The following is a 25355-nucleotide window of genomic DNA, read 5'->3' on the forward strand; positions in this document are numbered from 1 at the left end:
AACGAAAGCATCGACGATTTCTGAACGTTGCAATCGTTGCACTATGATCCGCGCGTTTCGAATCCGAAGAGCAAGTTAAAACGAACCGCAGCTAACCGCGCAGAACTTCTACTTACGTTAATTCCAAACTCAAATGTGAAATCGCACAATTCGACGAATTCCGCTCTGCTTCCTAGCACCGACGAAAAGGGATCAAAAGGTGTTCCTAGACCGTTACGGAAACTCCTTTGAAAGGCTTGCCAATCTACCGTTGAAACGTTTTCAAGCGGCGAGGAGCAACTAAAATTCGAACAAAAGTCGTGCGGCGAAGAGGACTCCACGAGGACAAGAGGGAAGGATCCCTCGTCCCACAGACAAAGTAAGGAAGCACATTCATTGGGGAAGATTTTTGGCAGAAAGGTCGAAAGTGTAGACAAATTTTGTCTTAAATATTCTTCGTAGTCGATGTTCTTCGAGATTTATCGTTCGATCTCGCGAAATCATTCGAAACGAGAAAAAAATTTTCGTTGTTTTTTCTTTTTTTTTTTTTTTTTTGTGAAATTCTGAGATGTCTGTTGAAACTTTCACATAGATCAAGTCGTAATAAGAATGGTGAGAGATGTTAGTGTAGTGGTAGGTTGGATAATGGCCGCTAGCAAGCATGAGCAAACGGGAAGCTTGCTTGCTTGCTGTTTGTTGCAACACGGTGCTCGATTAATTTCTCGGGCAAAGCCTGCAGGTCAGAAGGACATCAACGCCGATTGTTTTCGGCTTTGTTGAATCCATAGTATGTATAAATGACCGCCGGGCCCTTTCGCCTATCTCCTAATCAAACCAATGCTATGAGACAGTATTACACATAGAGGTACTGTCTCTCCTTCGAATGACAAGAGAGGAAGAGAGAGAAACGGATAGAAATAGTGTTTGTATATTCATGATAATATTGGACAATGGAATACAATGCTAGATATACGTATGCATAAGAAAGACAATTATAAATAAGTAAAATAATAATATATTACTGACAAAAGGAAAGATTACTTAAAAAGAAAAATTTATAGAGAAAAATATTTGCTCGTTTTAATATAAGCTCCAATTACTGTGATTCATGAAAATATTTCAACGATTATGATTCTCTAGAACCTCTATACACGTAGGTGAAGTTTCAAGATAATCGAAATATTATGTAAGCTTCGCTGATGCCAAAAAAGTATTTTAACAGCACAAAAATGAATTGTAATTGTAAGTATCAATGAAAACAAAGTTTTTCAAGCACCTAAGTTAACATTTATCGTTGTTAATTGTCGTTTGTACGTAAGTGTAGCGTACAGTCTATTATTCACGATGAAATATTACATAGAAAATAAAATTTATTTGAGAAAGCGCGTATACCGTATCTTTCCAATCTCAAAAAATATTCGATTTAATTCTTGTCATCTTTTTCAATGGTTCGTGTCGAGAAGATCGTTAAAGTGGAAGGTCTTGTTTCCGTTGGAAAAATAAAGAAGGAAAAAGGATAGTGTCGAGAATTGTGTTAACCAGCTGACACTTACGAACGTGTTTCAATGAAAACCATCACGTTCGAAGTCACCTTCTCCATAAACCCTTCTTCCATTCTTCGATTATATTCCCTTCGTAAGTTATACTTGTAACGTTGAAATACCATGAAAAGAAATCGGCGTGTCCGAGTTTTTAGATCAGAGAAAAAAATTCGCGTTACGAATAAAAAAAGAATAATTTTTGATCTTTCAAGTATATCCAAGGAAACGATGGAAAATGAATAAGATTACGAATGGATGGACGTTGTTGATACGGTCAAAAAGCACTTTGATGGAGTTAAAAGATGAAATTGGATTGATAAATAAAAAAATATAAAAACAAACAAGACCCCAACTAAAGATCCTATTTATAATTCTTTGATCATTCAAAGATACGTAAAGAGACTTGATAGTATCTTAAAAAGATAATTTTTTGGAAAATAATATTTGATAATTAAAATGGATAATTACGCGGAAATTGGCAAAGGGCGTAAAGCAGAAGATCGGAATTTCGAATGTAGAAATGAAATATTTAAAAGAGCATCGGCATTTCATCATTGGCATCAACGCTATAGAAAACATTTTCCAATATTTTCCGAAGCAATGAGCCTTCATTTTAAAAGCTGCCGGTATAATTATCTTTACCGCTCGTGCCAACTTTAATGGCAATGATATTAATGGAAAAAAAGAAAGAAACACGTGGTCACGAATGGAAAAGAGATCAAAAGAAAGAGATAGAATGAAAGAAAGAGAAAGAAAAAGAGAGAGAGAGAGAGAGAGAGAGAGAGAGAGAGAGAGAGAGAGAGAGAAATGCAAAAACAACTGATTCTGAATAAAACCCAATCATTTTTGTTCGCGTTCTCTTATTACATAATTAAATATATAATATATTGAAAATCGTAGGAAAATCGTTTCGTTGATATGGATCGAACCGACATTGAAAATAATTCACCTCTGGATAGTTTATCATTTGTTAATAACTAAGCACAACTATAATGAAAAGGAAAAAAAAATAATTTGTTCGTAGCGTGACTTACGGTTAATTGAAAAGTAAGGTGTATTTTTTTTCTTGGCGAATCATCATTCGAGGCTTCGCTTAAAAGGGAAATAATGTTCGTTGGTGAAGAAAAAAAAAACGGATTAGCTGATTTTAGATCTGAAGGAAAGTTTCGACGTTCCCGGCATGCCCGAATTCACGCTTGGTAAGTTAGTGTACCCATCTAACGTAACCCATTAAGAAACGCCCTGGCCTAATTAGTCTCCGATATTCCTTCAAGATTCCAGATCATTAAGCCGTACTACGAAACTTCAACTTGCACACCTCGACCGATCGTTAAGTGAATATAACGAGTAACGACAGCTTGCGCAATCAAGTTTGGTCAACCGTATGTAAACGTCATCGTCCTTGTAGTCAAGAATGATTCACGTTACGAAGAGTATCATCGTTTTAATTTCCACATTTGTTTGATAATCTTTCCCTGAAGAAAGATTTATAAATCACAAAGCGAGATCAAAAAGAAAAAAATTGAAGAGACCATTTATAATAACCAACGTATAAAAAAATATTGTTTAGATAGTTCGTACAATAGGCTCGATGATTTATTTACAAAATGTTATTTTCAAAGGAAAGAAAATTCATTTAATTATAATAAGGTTTATTTAATAACCTGCTTTAAAATCAATACGAATCACCCCGACGCGAACTGGAAAATTTATGGCCAAAGTAATATTCCCAGTCCGCGGTGTGAACGAAATGCAAAATGCAACGATTTATTCGATCAAATTATCGTTTACTCGAAATATTTTTCAACGACAATCCTCGAGGCAATAAATGTTATCGTAATACGCGAAAATGGATTCGAAGATCCGTGGATAATTCGAAAGCTATTTCAATATCGAAGGTTCTATTAACGCATCGAGCATTGCATTAAGAATTACGAATTGCTAACAAAAAAATATTTTCTTCTTCTCTCTGTTATATGTTATCTCTTTCACGAAAAGTCATAAGATCGTTATTACAAAAATTGGAACAATATTGTAGCGGTAATTGAGGACTGACGTGGGTGGAAGATGGGATAGGTAAACGTAAATGCTATGAACCAACTAAAAGTAAAAATATAACGAGGCAAAGGGAAGGTTCGTTTATTCATATTTGGATGAAAAGTTAATGACATAAATTACGTAAAAGGACAAGGGTGGGTAGCGTCTTTTGAAAGCGTTTCTCTCGGTTTTGATTCGTCCAACGTTGTCACGCTCGACAAGATAATTTCCCACGAGAGAAATTAATTATTAAGTAATGAATTAATGGAAGGACGATCCGCGTTCTAATTGCGTTGCGCGAGTCTCGATGAAACGTGGATAAAACAAGGCCGCCGAGATGCTATCGAAAGTGCTTACTTATTTTTGACAAATTATTATACGAGCAAAAATTAAGACGAAATAATAATAATAATAATAAAATATTTATTTACGGTTATATAAATAATTTTCCTTAGGACAAAAAGTTATAGGTAAAAGGTAATAGGAGCGTTAAGCATCGAGAAAAGCAAAATACGTAGATAAAGAAGACGATGAAACGGAGAGGAAAAGAATGAAGGGGACTCGAGCACGAACGAGGCTATTCGTTCACGTTACGAAGGGGTTTCGATGCGTCCGGTCCACCACAGAGCTAGTGGCCACTTCCGGCCACTATCTAGAACTACGTTCTTGCTGAAGTGTAGGCGAATGTGAACAGAGGGATGGTTCGAGCCGTAAGTGTGCCGGAAGCCACCAGCTGACTGTCTCGGATTACACGGCCCGTCCTTTATCTTTTTCTTTTCTTTCTTTTTTTATTTTTGTCTTCTTTTTTTTCTTCTGTTTTCCTTTCCTCGATTTTATCCTCCTTCAAAAAGGCCCTTCGGCGGATAGCAGTATTGGCCCTTAACGTTCCCCTTTATTAAATTATGCACACGTTTCTGATCTGAACGATCACAAGGCACGCGAGACGTCATCGCGTCCCTTACGTTTTATTGCCCTACTAAGAATCCATTTCTTACTCTCGTTGTTTCGCATTCCTTGGGGAAGATAAATTTTGTCTTTGCATAAGGGGAATGTTAAAGAGCCTATGGGAAGAAGGAAAAGGAGAATAAATGGAATAAACGGGGGAGGGACGGACGGTGAATTCGACTTGTTTATTAATTAAAAAAGGTCTTATTTACTTCGAAGAAAAAAAAGCTTTGGAAATAACAACCCTAACTATGTCCCGTGTACTAAGCCTAAGTTACAACATCGAACGCGTTAAAAAAAACTGCCGCGTAAACGATCCCAAGCCCGGAATTCGTTAATGGCTTGGCAATTCGAATAACGGCAAGCCGAGTCGTTTAATCTTTTATCATTAGAACGGTCGGCAAATTCCTCTGTTTGCGTATCACGATGAAACGGCTTGAGTGTGGTAAAAAATAGAAAGAAAGAAAGAAAGGAAAAAAATAAAAGAAAAAAGAGAGAAAAACTACTATCCTATGTATGTTCTACGTTTAGGTTTCTAACAAATGACAAAGATTTTACATCAGCTTATTACCTTTTACCTCGTTCCAGGTAAATCTATCTGATGTGGTCTTAATACTTCATAATATTAATATTGCTAACAGAGAGCAGCAGAAAATCATCTTCTTAATAAACGAACTAATTCAACGTTCTCTTCGAACAAAAGTACCACTCGTACAGTCTCTTCCTTCAGGCTCTTTAGACATTACAAAAGACAAAATACGTAAAAAGATATCCGTTATCTTAAGGATATCTTTTGTTTCGAACTCGAAAGTTCGTTGACCCTTAAAAAAGTTAACTTATTATTTCTTCAGAGGAGAGATGACTGACTATAAGTATAATATAATCGTAGACAAAGTTATACGAATAAAACGAATCGCATATATTATTTTTGTCCTCAACTAAATCTCGGAGTTAGTTTAATTTTTACCTATTTGCGATAAAAGAAGAAAAAGAAAAATAAAACAATACTCGATATTTGATAAATCCAACATTGGATATTAGTATTACCGATATGACATAAAGTTAAAAGCTTTGTTCGATCAATGTAGAGAAGAGAAAAGGGATGAGGAGAAGATGGGAGAGGGTGGGAGGGGGATAGAGAAACTGTCCGTTCGCCATCTTTTGTACAAGATAAATATTATGAGAGCTCAGTCGGAAGCATAGCTTCGAAACGTCCGGAAAACGTCGGGAATATTGAGATTGGGGTGTCATCGCGAATAACAACGGTGCTCTACAACGGAATTCTAGCACGGGGGGGCGGGGGGCCATTGGGAATTCTCATTGATTCTTGCTGAACCGTTACCTGGCTTCTCTGGGAGTTGGAATACGATCGTAAAGGTGCAGCTGGTGTGGAAGCTTGAGGTATAAGAAAAGTGAGGTAAAATGGGGTGGAAGGGGAAAACGGGGGTCTTGAGTAAAGGAACGTTTCTCAACACAAACGATCTTGCTTCCTTCGTTCGGTCGCGTTCCTTTCGTTCTTCTTGGTCGTCGTCGTCTTCGTCGTCGTCTCTTCGTCCTAGGGAGCTTTGTAATTTTAATTATTTCATTAGAGAAAATCCTTAGAATATACAAAAGAAAAGTCTGTAGAAACTGTATAGAGAAGACGCAGAAGAAAAAAAGAGAGAGAGAAAGAGAGTGAAAGTCGTTTTCTTTCGCACCCTAGAAAATTTGCTTGCCATCGTCGCTTCTATTTTTCCTTTTTCCCTTCCTTCCTTCTTTCCTACCTCCTAATTCTTCTTGTATTATTTTTTTTTTATCTTATATCCGTTCCTCTTTCTTTACGAAGGTCCATCCAGAACACTTTGTCCTATCCCATTTGTCTTCGTTCGAATTTCACGATATAACGTGCACGTCAATGACGAATTTACCGAACGATTTAACATTCTTCCGATCTCCGATATTTGACGGATGCAACAAACTGAAATTTTCGTGGAAAAAGTGCGTTTTCATTAGTTCATCATTTTCTATGATTAATTATTATTTTCATTAGTCTTATAGGAATTTGTTCTTTCCTCATGATCTGATCTATACGTTGTTCATTTGCAAAGACGAAACTACCGGTGCTGATTATCGAAAGGATAGGATAGATAGATCGTGGCAGATGTGCGAGTGTCGCGACATCAGCTCGTAATAAAGCAGGACGTAGATAATCGAATACACGACACGTAACAAGGGCCGAGCACTACCGCGTACACGATGCCGCGTTTACTTGCTCGCTAGCTCGCTGGCGCTTGCCCTGCACCGGTAATTTAGGTAGCATTGCTTTGGTCAATAGCCAATTCCTATTTGGCTTGGATCCAAAGAGCCAAACAAACCGACCGCGCCGCCGCTACGAAACGCCGAAGAGTAAAGCTCAGAAACTCTTCGGCCTGCCTCCCTTTTCCTTCTCTCTATCCATCTCCACCGTTTCCCACGAATCCTATTCTTCCTGGATCTCTTTCTTTTTTCTTTTCTTTTTTTTTTTCCCCAAAGTGCATCTACAGCCAGTCGTTACCGCGTCACCGCCTACCACACCGATGCTTTTCTTCGCGAGTTCTTGAAGAAAAACTCTTTCTTTTTCTTCTTCTTCGAACGATCGTTTTGCATCGCCGATTTCCGGCATTATCTCTCTTTTGTCTTGACGAGAATTTAAATTATATGGAAAAAAAAAAAAATAATAAAAGAAAATAAAAGAAAATAAAAGAAAAATAGAAAAGAACCACACCGTTACCTCGAAGAACGAATAGAATCGAAGACAAGAAAGTATCCTGGAAAATTTAAACTTACGTTCTTGCGGCTTTCAGCTATTTCGCTTCAGCGTCATTCCGAACCAACCTAATCTCTTCTTTGCCTCCCTCCAGCTCACCTCTCTACCCCGTTCCTGTCCAATACCAACGTTGCGGAGCGCCGCAGGAAATTGCATTCCTCGTTCGCGAGCTTTCTTTAATCCGCGAGACCACCACGCCATCTCAGAAGAGCTTCGTAAAATTCGTAATCGGTGCGAGTATTGTCGTCTTAAGAACCCGTCTCTTAAATCTACTACTCTTTTCCGTCCTACGTTTCATTCCATTCCATTCCTTTCCATTCCATTCCATTCCATTCCACTCCTTTTTCTTTTTATTCTTTCAAACGCATCTACCCTACAACACCTCACCCCATCCCATCCCACACCTGCTGCTGCTTCTTTATCAAAACGTTTTTTCCTCGTCCTCTATTACACTCTTCCGCGTTGTCAGTCCACTCGCTAACGGTTACTCGATCGCAATGACTCGACTCCTTATTGACCTACTTTCATCGTTGGAAACCGAATATATTTGCAAGATTCATGTCGAGTTAAGCATTGGATTCCTCCAGCTACCTTCGATATCTCTCGTTTTTCTTTATTTTATTTTTTTTTTCTTTTCTCTCTAAAGAAAGTGGAATTTAAAGATAGGTCGTATAAAAAAGAGTTCGAAAGGTCGCGAACAAGAAGCAGAGGAAGGTAGACACTCCTGGGTTGAACGGTGGTGACTCGCATTTAATTACGTCTATGGATCCGTCCGTGGATCGAGGAAAGTAGGAAGAGTGGGTAAGAGGGTGAGCGGCAGGGAGGGAGGAGGGAGGGAGGAGGGAGGGAGGAGGAAAGGAGGAGGAAGGAAGGAAGGACCAGGGGTCGAGTATACCCTGGAGAGTCCAGCCTGACTCTATAATGCACGACATTGTGCCCGACAATGACTCAGCGACCGGCTGTCCGCCCGTACCTCATTAAGCGGCACACGCTATCGTTCGTAATGTCATAAATACTAAATGTACGCATGCACGTACCTACGCGTAGACTATGAAAAATAAGAACGATCCGAGTCTCTACGGAGGGTGGGTGCCGTGTCAAAACCGAAACACGTGCCCCAAGGATTTTGACTCACCCTCGTGGCCTTCTGCCGCGTCCTATCGGCGACTCGCCGTACCGGGACCGGATCGATAAATATAATTAGTCAAAAGTGCTCCGCACAATCTACCACCCTCTTCTTAACTTCTACCTTCACTTATCGACCTAATAATATCGATGTAATAATAAAATAAAATTATCGTTGCAATATGCCCACTCTTATTTTATTTTACTCTCTTACCACCCTCCCTCCACTCTTCAGTTATCTCTATTCCTCTCCACGTTTGATATCACTTTTTCCAGAGTGCGTTTGAATCTAACATGTTATTATCTTTTCCTCGTTTTATAGTTTTCTTTTTTTTTTTTTTTTTTTTTTTTATCTTTATACTAATTGTTAGTAAGTACTCGTAACACTTACTTTTCAACCGAACTCGAAACTTATGCTGCCACGATCGCAAAATCGACCTTCGAAAAACAGCACGCGATTCTTCGAAGCGTGCCACGGCTAAGTGTGAACCCACGTGAACGATCCATACCACAGCGCGAACACGTGGCTACAGTGATCCGTGTTACACACGATTTTCTTGTCTTTAATTATTCAAGCCTTGTTCTTAATTCGAAACTATGATCGAACATGTATACGAAACTAATGCGACGTAATTAATTAATTGAACTCGTAACATTTCTCCTTCGAGCTATTGTTTTGTTTGTTCCTTTTTAATTATAATACCAAATGGAAGAAGGGATAACTCATTGCTAAAGGAAGAAAGTTTGTTTAAAATCATATGTCTTGGTTGTTTTAGAGGTGTCGCCGAGAGAACGTTGACTCATTGTTTTATCAACAACTTTTCCCTTTCCTCAACGTGTCGGCACGGTACTTGAAATCACTCGACGTAGAAGAAACTTCGGTCATGGCCTCCCTTCGCCTCGTATAAAATCTCCAGCGTATTTACTGCGAGGGTGCCGAGTTAATTTGCCGTGTTAAATCGATATATTATGTGCAGGCACGCCAACGCGAGCACGTTTCTACTGCTAGACCGACAGACCTCCGAGTTAACTCTCTGAGCTATAAGAAAGAACCTTCCTCAAGGATCTTATATATATATATATATATATATAGATATATAGATATATCTAGAATACGTATCGAACAATCTAGAAAAGGATACTTTTTATAATAGATAAATCTTATTCATTCTAGTTACACTTTTTCGATACGTCAGTCTTTATCAATTTTTCGAAGATTTTGTTAACGTATTACAAATCACTTTGGCTTACCCAAGGATCGAATAATAAAATTCCACCTGAATACTTTTATCCAAATCGACAGATCGATCGATGCTTACTTTTATTTCCTTTTTTTTAACGAGAGGAACGACTTTAACGTCGCGAACGTTCGACAAGTTGGTCTGGTAAAGAGAGAGAGAGAGAGAGAGAAAGAGAAAGAGAGAAAAAAAAGAAGAAGAAGAAGCGAAAAAAGAAAAAAGACAAGGTGATACAGAATTTTATTCGAAAATCACCTCTATCGCGGTTTGAGACGTGCTACGAAGCAATCTCGCGCAACGACAGGATCGCACGAGTCGTTAACGAAATTCGTTAACGACATTCGTGTGCTCGAGCGAAACGAGCTTGTCTGCTTTTAATCGAACGATCTTTCTACCAATGGAAGAAAAGAATCCTGTCTTTCTCGTTTTCTCGATTCCCGGAGTCTACTACGGTCCAACCTTCTTTTATCATTCCTTAGATCGTGGTAAAAAAAAACCAACAGGAACGTCAATAAAAATCTTTTCCGTTCGAAATTACTGATTATACTTGTGCCATTAGAAAAATCTCTGGATTTACAATTAAATAATAAATTGATGTTATTTCTCGAGGTACTTGTCAATTGAATTATTGATTTGACAGTAAATTTAATGATAAGAACAAATAAAAGTACTTACACTGTGTTATCTAAGTAATCTTATTAAATTGGGGTAAAATCGATTAACGGTTTATAAAAAGTAACTTCTGTTAATCTTCCAAAAATTATTATGAAAAATCTGAATATACATAATATAATAATATAATAAGAAATTTATTCATATATCCGCTTTGAAATTGATACAAGTTGGAATAACGATAATATGAATTATTAATGTCGATTAAAAAAATTCGACAGATGAAAGGCATTATATCGAAACAATTAATTGAATCTTTTAAACCGAAGAAAATATAGAAGTTTTAATAGAATCACACAGTTTCGATGTATATATTCCCTGTCTTTTAGTAAAAGCTCTCGGTGACAATAATGATGTCGTTTAATAGGATCCAACCTGGTCTACGCATAGTTAAGTGTGTAGTATGCGAGACTAAAGCTCTTGTTCATGTAACAGACGCTAACTTGCAACGGGCAGATACGTACTTAGAGACCGTGAAGCTGACTCCCTGTGGAGAGACGTTAATGCGATGGACAACGCGCGACCTGTCGTTGCAAGATATCTTTCCTTTACCCTCTTCTCAACTATTATTATCACTTAATAGTATAAATTGTCCCTGGTCAGTAGTAACCGACAACAAACTTACCTTCATCGAGCGTATCCGAATTTTGGATCAAATTTTTCCATACGAAATATATCCAAAAGGGAAGTAACAAGAAAGCTTTTCGTTTTTCGTAAATCCCTTAAACAGCTGCCGCCTCTGCCGCCTCTGCCGAGTTTACGTGTACCAATTTTCCCACTGATTGTGACTCATTCGGATATACGTATTACGCTATGTACACACACAGTTACGTGCACCGACCGAGGATACAACGTTTGCAGACAGCTCGTTAAATTCGACAAACGGAAGTGGTGACTAGCGAGATGTGTCATGCTTTTCGTATTTCTCCGTAATTTTTGACGAAAAATAAATGGGAGCTAATAAAGAAATGTAAAAGTTGGAAAAAAAAGATAATTACCTGAGTTGGTATCTATATTTGTGTCGGATTAAACATTCTTCTACTATAAAAGTGTTTTCTTTGAAACAACGTTAGTTAGCTAGAATTTTACGCAATAGAACGAACGTTCACTAATCCAGCATAGAATTTATTTTCGATTCTATAGGTACTATCGCAAAACTTTCGAAGCAGCCGTTAAACGAATTCTCCGCTAGCTCACAGGCTCGATATTTCGTCGGTAGGTATTTGCGATTCCTCGATGAATCGCGGAAATACATACAAAGCGTGCTATTCTTCGTCCAACGTACAAAGAGACGCACGTACTACGTATGCACGTAGCACGAATGAACGGGTGATTTATGGACGTTCCCTTGCGTTCCAACGAGAGAATGAAGAAGAGAAAAAGTAGAATGCAAGTTCGGTTCTCTCCCTTTTTCCCGACACCCTTGGATAGTATGTTCCAACATCTACGGGCTACTACGACGGCGTTAGGATTTTCTGCAAACAGAGGATTAGCATCGCTTACGACGGCCTAACCATCGCGATTTCTATACAACCCTCGTATTTATTGGCTCCCTTATTTATTCTTTATTCTCCCAAACACCCATCCCTTGCACTCGGTCGAGCATAGAAAAGCTTCGATGCAAGGTGCCGCCGATGTTTTTCTTTTTTCCACTGTCACTCTGTCTATCTCTTTCAGATTTTTCGCTTGGTGTTGTTTTCCCGTGTGCACCCTCACTGGAAACGCATTCACCGTGCGACTACGTGCAAACATACCGAGAATACGATCATTACGTAGTTACGTAAATACCTACCACATCATGAAATAGTTTATTTGCATTCCTGTCTCCGTTTACACGTGGTCCGTATTCGTCTGGTTTCTCTCTTATTCGAAGCTGCGAAGGATCAATGCCAATTACTTGAACGATCCTGACGCTTCAATAAATTACCCTGCGTAAAGTTCCATAGGGTATATTATAATAACGTCGGGAATTATTATTTCAATGCCAGGATGCGCGAACGAATGAAAAGAACTCCTCCCAACCAAAAAGGGTATTACAAAATCGAAGGGAGTGTTTATAATACAAAAAATATATACGCTCCAGGTGTCTTCCTCCACATGATCCGCTTATATTATTCGAAAAAGTCATTTGTCGAGATGACTATACAAAATATTAGATAGGTATATCTCTTTTTGTCAATTAATTAACTAACAAAATAACACCCACGTATATTTGGACAATCAATTAATATTTAAAAAAAAAAAAATAGATATTACATCGAGCCCGTAAAAGTCGAGAAATAATAAATTTTCTTTAAAAAATTGGAAGAAAAATTCAGAAAAAAAAATTATAAAAGAAGAGAACGATGTTTATCTCGTGTCAATTAAACGACGATAATTCTATCTTGAAACCCGTTCTTTTTAGTTGTCCTTCCGTCAATATAGATTTTTTTATCTGTACAAAATCCGTGATGTCCTCGTCGTTGTCGAGAACTTGATTCTTCCCTTACACGTTTCGAAAGAAACACATCTTTTCTCGTCTTATTTTCGTCCTCGAGTCGTAACACTCAACGCTGTTTTGTCCGTCGTTGAGTTTTTTCCCCTGAAGTCTCGAGAGGAAGAAAGAAAAAGATAAAGAGAGAGAGAACTCTCTTCTTATTTCTCACAAATGCAATTCTTTCGATCGACCTTTTACTTTTTCTTTTTCTCGTTCATATATGTTCACGTTCGCATGCAACAAGCTTCCTCTACGTTTTCAACGACGCATAACACTAATTCCGTTGATTAACGGTCGCACCATTAATCGTTATTCGTTCATTCCACAACTGAGTACTTTTACTTTACCGGAACTTCACTAAACCCCCTCTTCCCACTTCCCTCATACCCCGCTTTCATCCTGGTTCTAAGAGAGAAGAGGGAGAGAAACGAACGTCTCTCCTCGATGTTATACGCTCGTAGAGTTTCGAAGCTAATTTCCGTTTCCTCGATTATACAGTTCAAGCTACGATTGCTTTTACAAGCTTGGCATGAATAAAGAAGAAGAAGAAGAAGAAGAAGAAGAAGAGGAAGAGGGAAAAGAGAGAGATAGAGAGAGAGATAGAGAGAGAGAGAAGGGTGAACGTCTATCTGGAATTTTGCTAATTCATACGACAAAAATTCTAATTAACGCAATGTCATCGACGTAACATTACGACGACGACGATGACAAGGACGACAGGAAGTTCGAGTTCGCAAAAGTTTTTCCTTCTACTTCGTCGACGATACTCTCCAGCAGAGCAGATTTTTCTTTCGATAATCTTTCTTCTCATATTCCTGCAGATATTACGGATAAATTTGAAAAGAAAAAAAAAAAAAAAGAAAACAAATAAAAGTCTTGCATTTATTTTCGAACTAACGTTATCTCGATCACACTCATCATTGTCAAATCTTTCGAACTTCCTTACGCATTTATATAACATGCAAAATGTAGCAAATCTTACCAATCTTATTGTTACAACTTAACACATTTTCCTCGATAAATAAATCGGCTCAGTTGTTCGTCCCCCTCTAACCCATTGAACCTATTCTCCCCCCCCCGCCGCTACCCACGTCCCCACCTCCCCACTTTTACTGTTACACTTCTTTCGAACTAACAAACTGAAAAACGCCGAGTGCAATCTTTCTTTACAGTGGGCACCAGCTATTTCTCTCTCGGCCGGAAGGACCGCAAACGGTAATTCTCTAGCGCGTAAAGTATCTCCTGGCAAGACGAAGTGGTTCGAGTTTCCGTGGACCCACCCCGATCGCCGATAAAAATAGGTTGTTCTTCTTGTTCCACTTGGTTCGAATACGACCGAAGCCAGAATGTAACACCGTACGGTACTCGCTATTCTATGTCGCCGTGTTCTTCAGTCCTACTACTGCCACGGTAAAATGGTTATCCGCTTTTCTTGCGGTAAGAACCGATTGCTTTTGGTAAAACATGACGTATACGTTCGCAGAGAATAGGTATTCGCGTCCACGAAGAAATTTCGATCGATGTTGGTTCCTTTCCGATAAATTCACGCTGCCAACGGTTTTTTCTTTATACTTGAAAAAGAAAAAAGAAGAAAAAGGTAAATAGATAAATAGAAGGTAACTACTAACGCTAACTGGTCAAACCGTGAAAGATAACTTTCCGAATCTTTATTTTCTTAATATCCAATGTTATTTAAATACGCGCCTATTATTCATGTAACAAGTGTGAGTATAAATATTGATCTATTGTTATCTAAATTTGTTGCTGTAAGAGAGATTAAAGGAGGATGTAATATTTCCGTTCTTCGTTTAAATATGAAAAGGAAATTGTTACGTAAAAACATAAAGGAAAGATTAAATCGAGTGGCATGTTTTTCGAGACCATTTCGATCTTGAGAAATTGTACTTGAAGATGCAGAAGGGGGTAAGGAGATATCATAGCACATTCCTGAAAACAGCAAATAAGCAGAGCAAACGAGTATCTTCCTTCAGTCTTCAAATCTTTATTGAGTATTCGAAAATTTACAAACGTAATATTCGATTTAATACGTTAAAAATATTATTTTAAATAATATTGAAATAATAAGTAAATACGTATTTAATTACAATTAAGAATCATTAGATGTTAATATTTATGCATTGCAGAAAATACTTCAAGATTCTTCTATAAGAAATGTTTTTAAATCTTCAATCAAAATTTAACAATAAAACCATTGAGGCAGTCAATTCAATTGATTTCACATTACGAAGAACAATTCATCGAAATCACTTCAAATTCACATCGCATCAGCTCCTGATGCGCAGCAGAACAACATGAAGCAGCACATTATCAAAGTATCAATTCAACAATAATCAGATTTGTAGAACAGATCATAGTTGCAACCAACATCATAGTAACACGCACAGAATTTAGCGATAAATTAAAAACATAGGACCGATGAACGGTCGTTCAATAGAAACCTACGAAATGGAAATAACTATTTTCGAATGGAAATACGAGAACGTCATTTTTTTCTATATTAATTCATTCAATATTTATTCAACGATGAGCAAAAAGTATAGATTTCTCTCTAATTAAATTTTCTTTTAACTATGTTATTGGTTAAATGAATAGAAATATCAAATATAAATAGAAATAGAATCAAAATGATCGTAAGAGCTTCTTATGTCTATCACTTTCAACAAAATAAACAGAAGTAACTCGTTCAACTTGTGAATGAATAACGTTTCCTTTCTCCCGATCTCTATCTCCTTCTCTCTTTCCATCTCTGGAGAATAGCATCGAAGTACTTTGGCAGCAGCACGTAGAACGTTGCGGCGGGGATTCACCACGGTGGACGAATTTTGGCGAATTTTGCCGGTCGTCGAAAGGACTATTTCAAAAGAGAGAATGGAGCAACGCGACGATGCTCGCAACCACGATGAATTCTTATAGGAAAAGGGACGAAAAGGGAAGAGACACGAGACGTAAGTACCCATATATATATATATATATATAAAATACGTAGATAGATAGATGTAGATACTTATTTGAGCATCTAGGAAGAAATAAGGGAGAGAAGACGTTAGTGGCCGATGTAACTTCGCATAGGGCCCCAAGGTAATGGCCATTTTATGTCGTGGTATCGGTAAAAGCCAAAAGGGACGGCAAATAAGACACTATGCGGTAGATTCCCCTTCGTCAATCCTATGGCCCTGCGTTTATATATTACGCAGTGAAAAACTTTTAGAATGATACCGGCTTTCCTCTCTTTCTACTACATTTCGCGCGTCCTGTCTTCCCACGGGAGGAACGCGTCGTTCATCACGAAAGAGAATCTAACAGTCCCCGAGGAAACATCACATCGCTTTCTCGCATTGGTTGTTTCCCGAATTGGAAACGTTCTTGTCGTTCTTCCATTCTTATTTATTTATATTATTGATGAAAAATTAATTATAACTCTCCGTATTAAACGTTTCCTATCAACTTTATTCCCCTCGATTTGATTCGAGTTACCAACCGAAACGATCGTTCTCTCGATTACGATATCATTTATAATACAAGGTCAAAGTTCCTTTCGTTGAACATTGAACGTTCCACACCTGCGCCCCACGATTTGTGAGCAACCGAGAACGTCAACGATCGTTGCACCAAAGGATAGAGTCGGGGAACATGGGAAAACATAGTCATTAATTATCGTGACCGTATAAATTGAAATAGTTTCCGGGTGTAAACGCGGAAGCAGCGAAATTCTGTCGATCCTTCCGCCGCTATTCCAGGCTCCCGAGTTATTTTAATCGACGAAGAATCGTCGCCAGGAAACGATCCTGATTCGATCGTTTTCCGGATCGAGTGTGACAAAATATTCAACGCTTTTGCGGCTCACCTTGTCATTCTCTCTCTCCCTCTCCCTCTCCCTCTCTCTATCTTCTTTTATCTTTCTTTTTCTCTTTCTATATTTCCGTCTCTATTTATTGATATGTTCTATGCATTTTTTGTCCTACAATTTTGATCTGCTTTATATTCAATTATCTATCATTCTCTTTGCTTTTCCCCTCTCCTTTTCCCTCATACTCTAACTCGTATTTCAAAATCCGATTATAAATCAGTATAATGATTTCATATTAATGGAAGTGTGAACGTTCTAACAAAATTCTATCTATTCACAGATGTATGCTTTCGAAGCGTCAACGTCCGGTAACAATAATAATAACAGAATCATGCAACAATAACCAAATTCAATAATAACAAATGCGTGCTACGTTTATTAATAATAGAAACGTTATTGGTGAACAATTTTTATTAGATAGCGAGAGAATATATACGACGATGCGTATTCCTTTGAATTCTAAATTGAAAATGTGAACGAAATTAGAAAATCGATATACGCTAATTGAAAATAAATTCGAGTAAAAAGCAAACGTAGAACGATGAGAATAGATAGATATAACGATATACGTATATATATATAGCATAATTGCAACGAAAAGAAGTAGTGAAAGGTTGTGATTAAATTTCTGCTCAAATTAGAGAGAGCGAGCTTATGCTCAGCGATATATAAAGTAATGCAAAGCCGTAACGTAGCTAGGTATATAGGTATAAGGTGACACGGTTAAGTCGCGACTCGAATTACCAGCGCACTAAGGGTTTCAAGCCTGTATATTGATATGTAGTACCTAGGCTTAACCCGTACCACACAGAGATACTTCTTTTTATATTAAACTCGTTAGAGAAAGAGACAGACAGACAGATAGACAGACAGACAGACGGACGGACGGACGGACGGACGTAGGATTCGCGTGGTACTCGCTTGACGCGGCGATGTGACGCATTTCTCCGAATTTCGCGGTCCGACAATTCGCAAAGACCTACTGCCTCCATCCACTCTAGAAACGTACAACTTATGCGCCTATGAATCTTGTATTTTTGTGCCCGAGATAAAAGCATCCTCACGTCGATTCGAGAGTCAAGAGAGGAACACATTCACATACACACACAAACGTACAAAACGAAAGAAAAAGAAAGAAAGGAAAGAGAGAAAGAGAAAAAGAAAGATTTGGTGAAAATTGTGGTTGAAGTAAAAAGATAAGAGAAATCGATAAAACACGAAAATAACGTAAAAAGAAATAATCTCGTATATACATATATATATATATATTTTTATCTAATTATTCGTATATATATACTTTTATCTTTTGTACGCACAAAAACATTTTAAATCCGTGTTCGATGATTTCATATTAATAAAGAACTTCCGTCGACGAGCCTATAACCGCTAATATCTATGACTCAATGTATAGCTATCCCTTTAATCCCACGACGACGCCGAGCATTTAACTTTCGTAGAAGTAGGTAAATTAGCATATTAATCGACTTCGGAAGCAGTCGCGTGCGCAGGGGTAAAATAAAGTGGTAGCTGGCGCTGCTTACAATTTCATCCGCTTACGGTACCCGAATAGCACAAACGCGACGTAGAAGTACTTCGGAAACTGATTGCGGCAATAATATTCAAAATGGAACACTCGCAAACGCAGATAGGACGCTAATATAAAGATACTTTTCTCCGAGATGGTATTAAATAAGCTACTGCCCGCTAAATTCGGTTTTGCCGACTATGAATTATTATAAAATGAAACGAAATGAGATTCGAACAATGGGAAGAAGGAACGCGTGGTTTGAGAGAGTTTCTTACTCGCGCAGAATGAGAAGGAAAGTGGTGTAGAGAGGAGAGGAATGGAGAGGAGAGGAGAGGAGTGGAGAGGGAAGGAAAGAGGGGTGAAAGACACGGCTGGATGTACTACTAAGGGAGATAAAGACAAAAGGAGAGAAAGAGAGAGAGAGAGAGAGAGAGTTAGTGAGAGTGAGAGAAAGAGAAAGGGAGCAGGGAGTATTTGACCTCTGTAGAAGCGTGGGTGTGGCTGCAATTTGTGTTCGACCGGGGATTTGCGTTTATTACATCGTGCCAGTCGGTAGGGTGCGCACACAACGGCTTGTTATTACGAGAAGCCGAAGCATGCCTGTTTATTCGACGAATGGAGAAAGAACGACGAGAAAGAGAGAGAGAGAGAGAGAATGAGTGAGAGTGAGAATGACTACCCGCTGAAAAATTCATTAATGTGCAAATTGAAAGGCGACGGGAAGGTCTTTATCGAGAAATTTTCGTTTCGATTGGTCTCTTGCCTGAGTAACGATATCATTAATAATCACGCGAGACACCGAACAGGTTAGGGATGGTCCCAAGTTTCGAACTCGATTAAATTACCTTACGTCTCTCCGAGACCTAGCCGAAATCATGACGTCGATAATAGGACCTCTCTAGATGTTACAAATCAAATATCCTTTCCAACTCATTTATTATTTATCGTCAGATTATTTTCTCCGGACAGTCTGAATGAAAACAATATTCCTTATTTCACAGACGGTTATTTATATATTTTTCTATTTATATTCCATCTGCTGATATAATAACTGCACAATTTATGAGGAATCGTTCGTTCGTTCGTTCAGTCCTTTGAAAGATAATAAAGATCAATTGTAAAATAAAATGACATGAAGTTAAAAAGAATAAGGGAAAAGATATGCTGTTCGCGTAGCAGGTATACATTTCTCTTACCGAAAGTCAACGCCACGTCAGACACTTGATCTCACCTATGAGATTGCGTTAAAATCCCTTGGAAAAGTTATTGCATTCGAAAGTTATGTCACGAGTTGGTGAACGTAGGAAAGAAGAAGGGTAGTTTCTCGTTCGCCAAACTTACTCCGCGTACGTCTATGCGAAACCGTATTTCGAAAGTATAGTTGACCGAGTAAAATCATACGAATGAATGTAACGGGAGAACGTCGTGTCACTTTGGTCGTCTGGTTAAAGAGTATAACTTTTGAAATATCCTGGCATTATCGTCGAAACTCATAGAAACTATTCCAGTTGTAATAATTCCTTTTGTATTATATATTATATAATATTTTTCATGTAAAAAGCGTTACCGTATATATATATATATATAAATAAATTAAACGTACGAGTTATCAAGGTAAAAGAAAATGTTCATAGATCGTTGTACTCTTCGTTGAAAAACAAATATAGTTCGACATATTAATTACTAAGAGACGACCTTTGGTGTCAGATTCGTCAGACTTTAAAGCGAAGAAAATGATCCTCTCTCTCAGAGTCATCCAGAAGGAACGATAATGTCGTCGGCTTGCACCGAGTTATGAAGGCACGACTCCTACGTTGCAAACGCTTCTCGTTATAGGAGCGATTTAACCCCCGTTGATCCCATAACTCGAGCCAGGCCAGAGTACGACATAATATACGCGCCACTTTCTTTTCTTGGTCATTAAAGTACCGCGTCGCCGGGAAACGATGTCGATGTTATATATAAACTCTCTACTACGAATAAATGTGCTGAGTTTACGCGTATGTGCACGCGCGGATGCCAACGGGATGAGAGATATACCGTAGAATAGAATGGAATAGAATGTTAGAGAGAAAGATAGGAATATAAAAGGGAATGGGAAGGGGGAATAAGGGGAAGAGAAAGACGTATAAACTCATTGCATTGGCATTGGGAATGAGAGAGAAACGGAGAGCTCACAGCTCTGCTATTAATACGTGCTTCGGTCAAGCGATAATTAGATGGACGTTACCCTTACGGGAATTGGAGTAATTCGATTTAATTGGTGCGAAGGGGCACCCCCCTTACCCTCCCGACCGTCTCGCTACTCTTCTCTTCTCTTCTCTTCTCTTCGATTCTCCTCCGTGCACACCTCGGTTGGTGGTCGCCACCGAACTATAATTTCTCCTCTCGATCTCGATTCTAGTAAGTACACACATGGCTTGGTTATATTGTTTCTATCCGTTCTTTCTTCATCGGTCATTCCCCTACTTGTATTTCTAATAAATAGAATCAAAAGGAGAAATAACAAGAAAAAAATGGAAAAAGAAAAATAAATATAACGCGATCGAGGAAAATAGTCGATAGAAAACATGCGATATTTCTTCGACTCATATATGTATACATATATATATTATATCAGATGTTTCTTATATTGACAATATTAAAGATAAGATATTATTGTTCCTTGTATCGCGTAACGCTTATTCCTTGAAAAACAATTTTCTAATTTATCTACGATAAGATCGCGTTTTATGATGGGAAGACATTTATGAGCTCAGGGTGGCTTAATTAATTCTATTAAATGTTCTCTTTCTTCTTTTTCTTTTTTTATTTTTTCTTTTTTTCCTTTTTTCTTTTTCCTTTTTTCTTTTTACTTTTTCTTTTTGCAAGATCCAATAATGATGGCACCGTTAACCGATACCCGTAAGCATCGACGAGACGCTTTTGAAAGACATAAAAATAAAATCGTCACTTTTATTAGATTAAATGAAGATAAAAGTATTTAGAGGATACTCGTTGAATCCTCGTTTATTAATGATCATAAAACCTAACGGAAACTTTAAAAGTCGAAGAGGCAACGACATTCTATTGGACTTAAAAACTCGTACGCCGTTACGTTTATTAGACTTTTCTTTAAAAATTAATGATATGGTATGTTCGCGGAATGAATAATATTTATAAATAAATGCATTAATATACCTTCATTACATATTTATAATGTGAGTTTAACACACTTGAAAAGATTATTTATAATAAGTGAATTAAATAAATACGGAAATAACGTATAAAATCGTACGTGTTGATATAACTGTAAAGATAGAAAAAATATCCGATATTTGATTGTATCTAACAATTAATCGTCCTTTGTTTTTACTATTATTTAAATGCTTTTTAATATGTGTAAGAATCATTTTAATACGTATTAAAGTATAAGAATAATAAAAAAAATACATTTATTTAAAAATTACATGTATGTATATTGGTATATTTCGAATATTAAACAATTTCGATCTGATATTTTATTAGATGAAAATGTTCAATTCACTAGTCGGAAACGTTCAAACACAAATGTATTTTTATTTAAACAATTACAAATATCAATAGATTATACGATATACCTTGTTATGATTGATAATTAATCGAAAGAACGACAATCGCTGTATACGGGCAAAATAAAGATAAACGAAAAACAAGAAACAAAAACAAAAAACAAAAAAAATAAAAAGCAAAACCAAATAGATCCCGCCAACTGCGATATTTTTCTTACTTCAAACGGTTTCCCTTTGCAAGACATAAAGTTTCGAAGATTCTCGCGTCACCTGAAGCTAACGCGATCTGATTTATCGTCACGGCTGGCCGCTTATTAGATTTGTATCGAAGAGAGCCACGAAAGAGAGAGAGAGAGAGAGAGAGAGTGGGCGTAATGCGAGATAAATTGCAGAACGATATAAATTTCTAAGAACTAAGTGGTAGAGATAGAAGGAACTTTCAAGAATCTTCGTCCCTGTCCAAATATTGGATTTCACTCGTGGTAAGAAGTACCCCCGGATCTTCCTGCCTTTATTTCTCTTTTCTTTTCTTTCCTTTTCTTTTCTTTTCTTTATTTTTCTTTTCCCTTCCTTTCCTTTCCCTTCCTTCCTTTTTACTTTTCCTATTTTCTTCTGTTTCTTCTTCCTTTATATCTTTTCCACCTTATGTCGTAACATTTTTAACGTATTTATCCTACTTGGATTAGCTTGTACACGATTATTATAACACATTTTTGATCTTGAAAAGCATCAAGAAGAAAAACCATTGACCTTAAATGATTCCGCATAGTATTTCAATTGAAATCGAGGCTTCCATCTTCTATCGTTCTACCATTACGATTTCAACCTTCGCTACCACCGACTTCATCGTTCCTCCCTCCCTCCCTCTCTCTTCTCCACCCACCACCTCACCCCCTCCCCCTAATCCCTCCTTCGTCATGCCGTTCGATCCTCTAAAAGCGAGCAACGTCTAAGTAGTAGCAACGCCTCGCACTTTAGAAATTGGCTCCTAAATCGCGCCAAGGGGTGATTCTGATCGTACCAGTTCGTAAATTATCACCACCGTAGAATCGAGATGCTCTTCTTTCACCTTCTTTTAACCACACCCCCTCCCCGCCCGCCCCGCCCCCCCCCACTTTATCGTCTTTTATCCGTCTCTTTCCTCGCGATCGTTCCCTTATTTTACATGGCTACATCCCACTCCCCACCCCACACCCACACTTCGTTATTTTACTCGAGTACATCGAACGTTTACGTAATATACGTGCCGCTTATTTACTTGCGCTTAAGTTGAATAAATAAATAAATAAATAAAAGAGACAAGAAAAGGAAAGGAAAAAAACTTTGGTAACGCGATGATATCTTTGAAGTGGGGAACGTAACTTTTTTGAAAGAATAAAATATAATAGAACGATAATAGTAATAATAATAATAATAATAATAGTTTTGTTTGAGTGTTCAAATATAACGGATTAAGGGGTTACATGGGTTTACACCGGGAAAAAATAACATATTTTCAACAATTTTTTTTCTATATAATAAATCGAATTCTTATTCAAACTTTTTATAGCATTTAAGATACATATTTAAAGAACATTTTCTGAAATTTTTTTATTTTTTTTTTGATAACGAAGTTTAGATGTTTAGTTTATCGAATATTACAAGAATGTATATTTGCTCAAATGAAAAAGACGCTAAACGTTAGAGATTAAGTTGCTGAATAAGTCCCAATAAAAGAACGAAACGTCCAATTAATCAAAACTAAGTTCTCGTTCTTTTTAATGTCCAATTTCCTTACAATACTTATTTATTAATAATAATAATAATAAAGAAAAAGGAAAAACAGGTAAATTAAGTTAAATAAAACATAAAATTCACGTAAGAGGAATATCATCTCCTCCCATAAGTATACGCGTGTTTTTCGAGAAGGAGAGAAAAAGAAAAAAAAAAAAAAGAAATAATAAACCGAAATCGTACGCGATATTCTCGAAATGGAGGAGCCCCAGTTACTTGAATCGCCCTGTATATTAATTTCCTTTTTTTTTTTTTTTTTTTTTTTTTTATATATGCTTGTAAATTTTAATGCAGTATGTTCCACTTGCATACAAATTTGTGCGAATAGAGTAGCCTTAATCCGGCATCACTCTTACCTTCTATACGATATGCAGTGTTATCCTATATACCTACCTCCTCTACCCTTTTATTTCTCCATAATCNAAAAAAAAAAAGAAATAATAAACCGAAATCGTACGCGATATTCTCGAAATGGAGGAGCCCCAGTTACTTGAATCGCCCTGTATATTAATTTCCTTCTTTTTTTTTTTTTTTTTTTCTTTTTCTTTTCTACGCTCGAATAAGGTAGTACCCTAATAAATACATGCTTGCTTAGGGTTCAGGGAGGAGTAGCCTTAATCCGGCATCACTCTTACCTTCTATACGATATGCAGTGTTATCCTATATACCTACCTCCTCTACCCTTTTATTTCTCCATAATCGTGAACGAGAAACGTGAGCGCGGAGAAAAGAGAGGGAGAGAGAGAGAGAGAGTGAGAGAGAGAGAGAGAGAGAGAGAGAGAGAAAACAAGATAAAGACGATGTTCGCTCTTTACGAGCGGGCGCCACGTTCGTGCCTCGAAGCTAAGAGATCGTATCAGCCGGCAGCGAAGTGAACCGACGAGAGGGAAATTTGAATAAAGATCGCTTTATTAATAACGTATCGGTTACTTCGATTGTTGCCGATGCTTACGCCGATCCCGTGCATCGTAAATTAGATACGCGTGAAATCGTTCAATGAATCGATTCTCGTCTTCTTAGCGCTCGAACGCGCCCACGGTGAAAAAGAGAACACACGGATACGGCTTAGGGGCATCAAAGAAAGAAATAAAAGAAAAAAAAAGAGAAGAAAAAAAAAGAGACGAGCAAGTTATCTCGCTAAATCGTTCAGATAAACTTAGGCATGAATGCGTACGATGCATACCTATTTCCCGTACGGTCACAAAGGATGACACAGACCTCGGGGAGATCGGGAATAGAGTAAGTGAAATTTTGACCACTTTCCTGAGGGTGAGGTAGATCCAATAAGCCCGAGGATCGGTCCCGGTACGATCTATTTAGTCGACCGTGAGCGACTCAACGTGTATATACGTGCGTACATGTGTGTCAGTTTATATCTCACTATCTATCTCTTTCTCTTTTCGTTTGTATAACAAGAAAGAACATCCACACACACACACACACACATCCATCTTCGTCGTACGAATACATCGCGCATTGGTAAAACCACGTATCCACGAATTCCAGCTTAGATCGACGTAAAGTTTAACTCACCGAGCATAGGAAAACTTGTTGGGCGTGTCCAACGAGCACGTCCTAGAATTATACCGATTTCATTTAATTTATAAGAAACCTCGGAGAATATAAGGGTACATCGAGACACCAATGGACACGAACGAACGATCGAAAGGGCGATCCCCTCCAACACCCATCCCCGTTTAACCGTCCATTCACTACCAGAGGTCCAACGCCTATCGTTGTTCATCCTTTCGAAATCCTCAAACGGTATAAGATTGTCCTTACGATCGACTCTAACTCTCACCCTCTCATTCCCTCTAACGGATCATCTCGTACATAGCTATCCCAAGTAGATGGACGA

The sequence above is a fragment of the Polistes canadensis genome, unplaced genomic scaffold (assembly GCF_001313835.1).
Source record: "Polistes canadensis isolate GaletaPanama2010 unplaced genomic scaffold, ASM131383v1 scaffold_20, whole genome shotgun sequence".
NCBI lineage: Eukaryota > Metazoa > Arthropoda > Insecta > Hymenoptera > Vespidae > Polistes > Polistes canadensis.